Source organism: Bombina bombina, chromosome 1 (assembly GCF_027579735.1).
Source record: "Bombina bombina isolate aBomBom1 chromosome 1, aBomBom1.pri, whole genome shotgun sequence".
NCBI lineage: Eukaryota > Metazoa > Chordata > Amphibia > Anura > Bombinatoridae > Bombina > Bombina bombina.
This window is the reverse complement of record NC_069499.1, coordinates 639,619,440-639,625,842: the sequence shown is the minus strand read 5'-3', so window position 1 is coordinate 639,625,842 and position 6,403 is coordinate 639,619,440. Positions and strand designations below refer to the sequence as shown.

The 6,403-nt window shown below is 37.3% G+C and overlaps 1 pseudogene; it reads right to left on the bottom strand.

The window, feature by feature from the left end:
- Positions 1 to 1,851: 1,851 nt before the first annotated feature.
- LOC128639139 (40S ribosomal protein S27-like) lies at positions 1,852 to 2,461 on the bottom strand (annotated as a pseudogene).
- Between the last annotated feature and the right edge of the window lie 3,942 nt (positions 2,462 to 6,403).

The window sequence follows — 6,403 nt, the reverse complement described above, 5'->3', positions numbered from 1 at the left end:
GCATAGGGATAGGAAGCTCAAGAGCACACAGGACCTGGTTACTGAGTCTCAAATAACTCCTACTAATACCTCAATAATACCAGAAATTATTAATATGCAGACTTTAGTAACTAGCATTTCAGACGCACTTACACCTAAATTCGAGACACTCAAATCAGAAATCAAACAAGATATTTCCTCCCTAACCCAAGAGGTTAGACAGTTCTCGAATAGGCTGCAGGAAGTAGAGCAGAGGGTCTCTGACTTGGAAGACCTAGCAACATCACACAGTGCCAAACTAGAGACTTCAACTAAAAACTTGCAAAAAATAATTGACAGGCTGGAAGATCTGTAAAATCGTTCCAGACGAAAGAATATAAGAATAATAGGTCTCCCAGAGGGAAAACAATTTGAAAATCTTAGTCTTTTCATTTCAGACACACTCACGAAAGCTTTAAAAATCTCACCCACATACCCACCGATCATAGTCGAAAGAGCCCATAGAATAGCTCAGACAATAGTAAAGGAAGCAGGCCTAGACCTGTTATTGCAAGGCTACTTAACTATCAAGATAAGAATTTACTATTGCAGCACTTCCGTAAAAATCAGCCAATCCTTATTGAGGACAACAGGATCTTGATTTTTCAAGACTTCTCGGCTGATACAGCCTCTAAAAGAAGAGAGCTGGCCCCGATCTGCTCTAAGTTTATTCAACATGGTTACAGAGCTGCTCTGATCTACCCCTCTAAACTTAGAGTGGTAGTTAAAGAGACCACACATATATTTCTTTAAGACACTAGATATATAAATACATGATTCAATCATTTTATCTAACATTCAGAAGATAGACCCTATGGCGAAGATAGCTACAGGATTGGGGATTGGGATTTTCCCCTTTCCTTATTTTTGTTTTTCCTTATTCTTTCAATTCTTCCTTTTTTTTTTTTTTTCCTCTCTCCTCCTCCTTCTCTGCCTGTCCCTTTTCCCTTGTCCTTTTTTTTTTTTTTTTTTTTCTCTCTGCCTCCCATAAATAAATGATACAAAAATTGGATAAACTCAAATTGGTATCCTGGAATGTAGGTGGAATTTCATCTCCCATTAAACGGAAGGCAACTTTAACACACCTACGGAAAGCTCAGGTTGACATTGGGTTCATACAGGAAACTCATTTAAACCTAGAGGAATCATTAAAACTGAAGACTTCATGGGTAAGGGAAGTCTTTGCAGCTCCAAGCTCTGGAAAAAAACGGGGGGTGGCAATACTTATAGGGAAAAGAGCCCAAATAGAGATTTTACACTCTGAGACCGACCCTGGGGGGAGGTTTGTCTTGGTCAAAATGAAAGCAGACCAAGTGATGTATACACTTTGCATGGCCCGAATACAACTGACCCTGAGTTTTGGGATCTGATACAGGCCAAACTTTTACTAACCAGTGAAGGCTAACTAATCTTGGGAGGAGACTTTAATATGACCCCACAATGCCCTATAGACAGACTTAGAAGAAACACCAAGTTCTTAAAACAGAAAAAAGATAGTCTTGATTTTAAAATGTTTAATAAAATAAAGCAGAACCTTGCAATACATGACATTTGGAGAACTCAGAATCCTGATACTCAGGACTTTACCTGTCTCTCCAAAGCTCACAAAACGTTATCTAAGATTGATTTATTTTTAACTGACGAACGGTTAAGCACTACAAAGGTAAAAGCAGGGATAATGCCGATATTTTTGTCCGACCACGGGCCTATTTTCCTTGAGCTTTATTTTTGTTAACTAAAACCTAAGACATTACGATTCTTCTTCCCTTATTATCTTGCTGCTGACTTAAAATTCAAAGAATGACTCAGGAACAAATTTAAGGAATACGTTCATTTTTTTTTTTTTTGCAATTTTAATAGATGTTTAATTTAAACAGTGAGACATTGTATCACAAAGTTTGATGACACTCAGACATATTCCCACTTTGTAAAGGGATCTCCACCGAAAGGAAACTGGATTCTATCCAGGACCAAGAAAAGATCAACATTTCCTTGAAATAATTAGTGAGAGATGAAAGAATTTGTATCCAAAATTTATTGACCGACGGGGGTAAGGCTACAGGGTCCAGGATGCAGACAGAGCTGTATCCCTGTGCCATGTCCTTCAATTTGCACAGATGCCAACACGCTCACTCCCAGCCATCTCATAACCCTGGAAGATTAATGCTGCTTCCTCCGGAAGGAGCATCCCTCTGGTAGTCGTGCCTTGCCACCTGTGGGCTGGCAGAGAACAGTGGAGCAGCCAACGCATAGGACCACAGTCTGAGCATGGCTAAAAACTGTGGTGATTTAGTAGCATCCTCGGCACTTTACATTCATGAACTATGAGTTTGGACTCTGTACCAGTCGCTTCTTTTTGTGCTTTCTCTTTTCCTCCTCAGGTGAGGGATGCAAGAGATCCTTAGCGAGAGGCATGTTCTCGGTATGCGGCCGCTGCAGAAAAGCGGAATACGTTCATTTTAACAGCAACTACATAGGGCGCCCGGATATCTTCTGGGAAACTGCCAAAGCAGTTCTCAGAGGCGAAATTACTGCATATATCGCTATACAAAATAAGAAAAGGAAGGCAAGAGAGAAGGAAGTATGCAATTCATTGATCAACTCTTATAATCTTTTCTTACTTGATAGAACCCCCTTAAACTGGGCAAGATATGTTCGTGCTAAAACCGCAAGAGACACTTTTTTTCATAACTCAAAAAGCTCATAAAGAGCTTAGATTGCAAGCAAAAATGTATAGATTTGGTAACAAATCAGGTAAAATGTTAGCGAAACTGATTAAAACTGAGAATAAAAAACCTATTATAGACAAAATCCAGCACAATGGGAAACAGCTATTAAAGCCTGAAGAAATCTCAAATTTATTTTTTCAATATTGTACACAAGCAAAGCCTACCATACAGAAAAAGCTACTGAATTCTGGAATAAAATTACATACCCTATAGCAACCCCCAAAGCAACTGATAGTCTTAACTCTCCCATTACAAGGGAAGAAATTTAAAAAATGATTACTAAACTCCCCCTTAACAAAGCTGCTGGGCCGGATGGCTTACCCAACGAGTTTTACAAAGTTTTATCAACAGAGATAGTCCCTTACCTGGGTAACTTGTACAATGATATTTTTATTAACGATAAGCAGGTCACGCCCTCTTTCTCCTCCTCATTTACTACCTTGATCTTAAAAGAGGGGAAAGACCCTACGTGCAAAGAGTCTTATAGACCAATTGCTTTATTAAATTCGGACTACAAAATCTTTTCCTCAATTCTAGCAACCAGACTTCAGACTATCCTATCAAAAATAATCCACCCGGACCAAGCCGGCTTCCTTAATAATCGTAACTCTACAGCAAAAATTAGGGAATTACTTATTACAATGGAATTTATCCAGAAACTTCCTATAGGAGTGGCGGGGGGAGAGGACCTCCCGGATTTAGCCATCTTGTCAATCGACGCAGAAAAGGCTTTTGACTCAGTAACTCATAAACATATAACAACCTCTCTAACAAAATTTGGGATTAAGGGTAATCTCCCCAAATTTGTAGAGAACGTTTATAATCAATCTTATACAAGCCTGATAATCAATAACGATGTCTCTCCCTCAATTGCATTGAACAGGGGCACGCACCAGGGCTGTCCTCTCTCCCCGCTTCTCTTTGACGTAGCCATAGAACCTTTGGCAATTATGATAAGGAAATTTCTGGATGGCATAAAAGTCCAAAAACATGAAATAAAAATCGGATTATATGCAGATGATCTACTCGTTTATCTGTCCAATACTGATCTGAATATACCAAAACTCTTGCGAATTACCGATCACTTTGGCGCCTTCTCAGGGTACAAAGTAAATGCATCAAAATCTGAGTTGTTTTGGCTTAGGAAAAGCACCAGGCATAAATCAGATTTCCCTTTCAGAGTGGTAACAGAATCCTTCAAATATTTAGGGATTCATATCCCAATTAATTTGGGAGATTTATATAAAGTGAATATAACTCCAATGCTCGCTTACATAAAAGAAAGACTCAAAACCTGGCATAATTTACCATTGTCAATTTCTGGCCGGTCAGCACTATTCAAGATGGTCCTCCTCCCAAAGCTGCTTTATGTCCTCCAGAATGTCCCAGTAATCTTACTAGAAAAAGATGTTCGGTCAATGAACTCCTCAATTAGACAATTTATCTGGCAGGGGAAAAGATCTAAGATATCCTTCTTTAAATTGGCTGTGCCAAGAGAGCTGGGAGGCCTAGCATTACCAAACTTGAGATCTTATAATTTATGTTTCCTAGCCCGCATAGTAGCGGATTGGATTTTTTCCAAGAACTATGTTTTAAATAATGAACTCAAATTAAGTATATGTGAATCGTTCTTACCAACAGCTATGGCACACTCTGAGCCAAAAGACCTGCCAACAGGCATTAAAGAACTTAAAACCATAATGAACCCTCTTAAAGCATGGTATAAGTTAACTAAATCTCTCTCAATAAATAGTACAGCTTCAAAATATCTTCTTTTGATAGGAAATCCTAATTTCCAAGCAGGCTTAGATTCGTTGGTCTTCAATAGGTGGCACAATAATGGCTTAGATAGGGCTATATACTTAATTGACCAAGATAGAAAATGTGTTAAGTCCTTTGAGGAGCTGAAGAACGAATTCAATTTGTTAAATAAAGATTTCTTTGCTTATCTGCAGATAAGGCATTATGTCCTTGATCTTATCAAAAAGGCTGGCTGGGACTGGACCCTAGGCAAACTGGAAAACTTGCTAACAATAACCAAAAATGCCTCCATGTCCATCACCCCCTGCTATTATACTTTGGGCATTAACAAAGGCACTCCTAACATGGAGAGACTGTCTTTGGCTTGGAATGCCCTAATTCCACATAATAATATTGAGCTGAAAACTCTTCAATTATCAGTGAGCAAAGTAGCAAGGACTACCCTCTCTACCACTTGGTGTGATGCACATTTAAAACTTCTGCACAGGGCATACTTCACCCCGGAAAGAGGTCTCAGAGTTCGAAATCAGGAATTTAACAAATGCCCTAAATGTTCCTACCCTGCTGCAGATCTGATTCATATGTTTTGGCAATGTCCTAGGATAAGAAATCTGTGGAGTAAGCTAGAATACTGGCTTAAGAACAAACTAAAAATTGAATCATTAGCTCTCTCATTGTATCAAATTATACTATGTTTAAAAGCTGAGGATGGACATCAGCCCAATGAGAAATTAGTAAACTTGTCCATCTTAGCCACCAGATACTTGATCTGCAAGAAATGGAAATTGAGATTGTTACCAACTATCCCTGAAATTAGGAACCATTTAACCCTTTAAGGACACAGCTTTCAGTTTGCTCAATTGTTTTATGACGGAAAAATTCCGTCATATGTCCTTAAGAGGTTAAAGAAACAATGTGTGTTGGAACAAAGAAATACAAACATAGACAATGAATCTGATGTAAGGATTTTTTTTGATAAGTGGGCAGCTCTTATTAAGATATTCCCTGAGAGAGAAATTGATTATTTGATTTTCCCATTTAAGAACTCAGAGATAGTTCTGCTCGGTATTTGGTAAACGTGGTGGGAGGCAGAGAGATTTGGAATACTCCCCTTCTTTTTTTTTTCTTCTTCTTTTCTTTCTTTTTCTTATATAAAATATAAAATTCCAACAATGAGTAGTAAATGGTAAATATTTGTGTTCCAGATCAACTAACTGTGCATATGATCTGGTTTATATATCCTATGTATGCTTGCTATTTTCTTTTTCTTTTTTTTTCTTTTTTTTTTTACCTTGATGTAATATGTACGATACTAAAAATATTTTTCTTTTTTCTGTTCTTTTTACTATGGATTCTGTACTCATGGTTGGTTATAAATAAATTAAAAAAAAAAAAAATTATATGTATGTTATATCCAAATCAAGAAATAAAATTGGGGGGTTTCTGGACCCTTTAAGCTATATATATATATTTTTTTTTTTATAGCTCTCAAGTATAAAACGTGGCTTTCTAAAATAATTTGAGGGACCTCACAGTACTTATAAGACTTCTTAGATAATCTAATGATGACCATTATCAATATTTACTAAGAAAAAACCGTTTGTGCAATTAGCAAATCTGGAAGTAAATCGTCAATATGTATGTTTAACTAAAATAAGTAATGTTCTACTGCTTTCATATATGAGAACAGTGCTATTTATATATATGGAAACTACAGTGGAATGTGATTATGCTGATGTCACAGTTGTCTGCCTCAAATGATAACTGTTTTAGAAACAGCTGTTATTGACACTTGCAGGAAATGTTCATCAACATTAAATATGGTGGTGAGAAATTACCCATTGGGTTAATATGTTGGGAATAGTGTATTCTCACAAACTTTATCTGTAACTCAT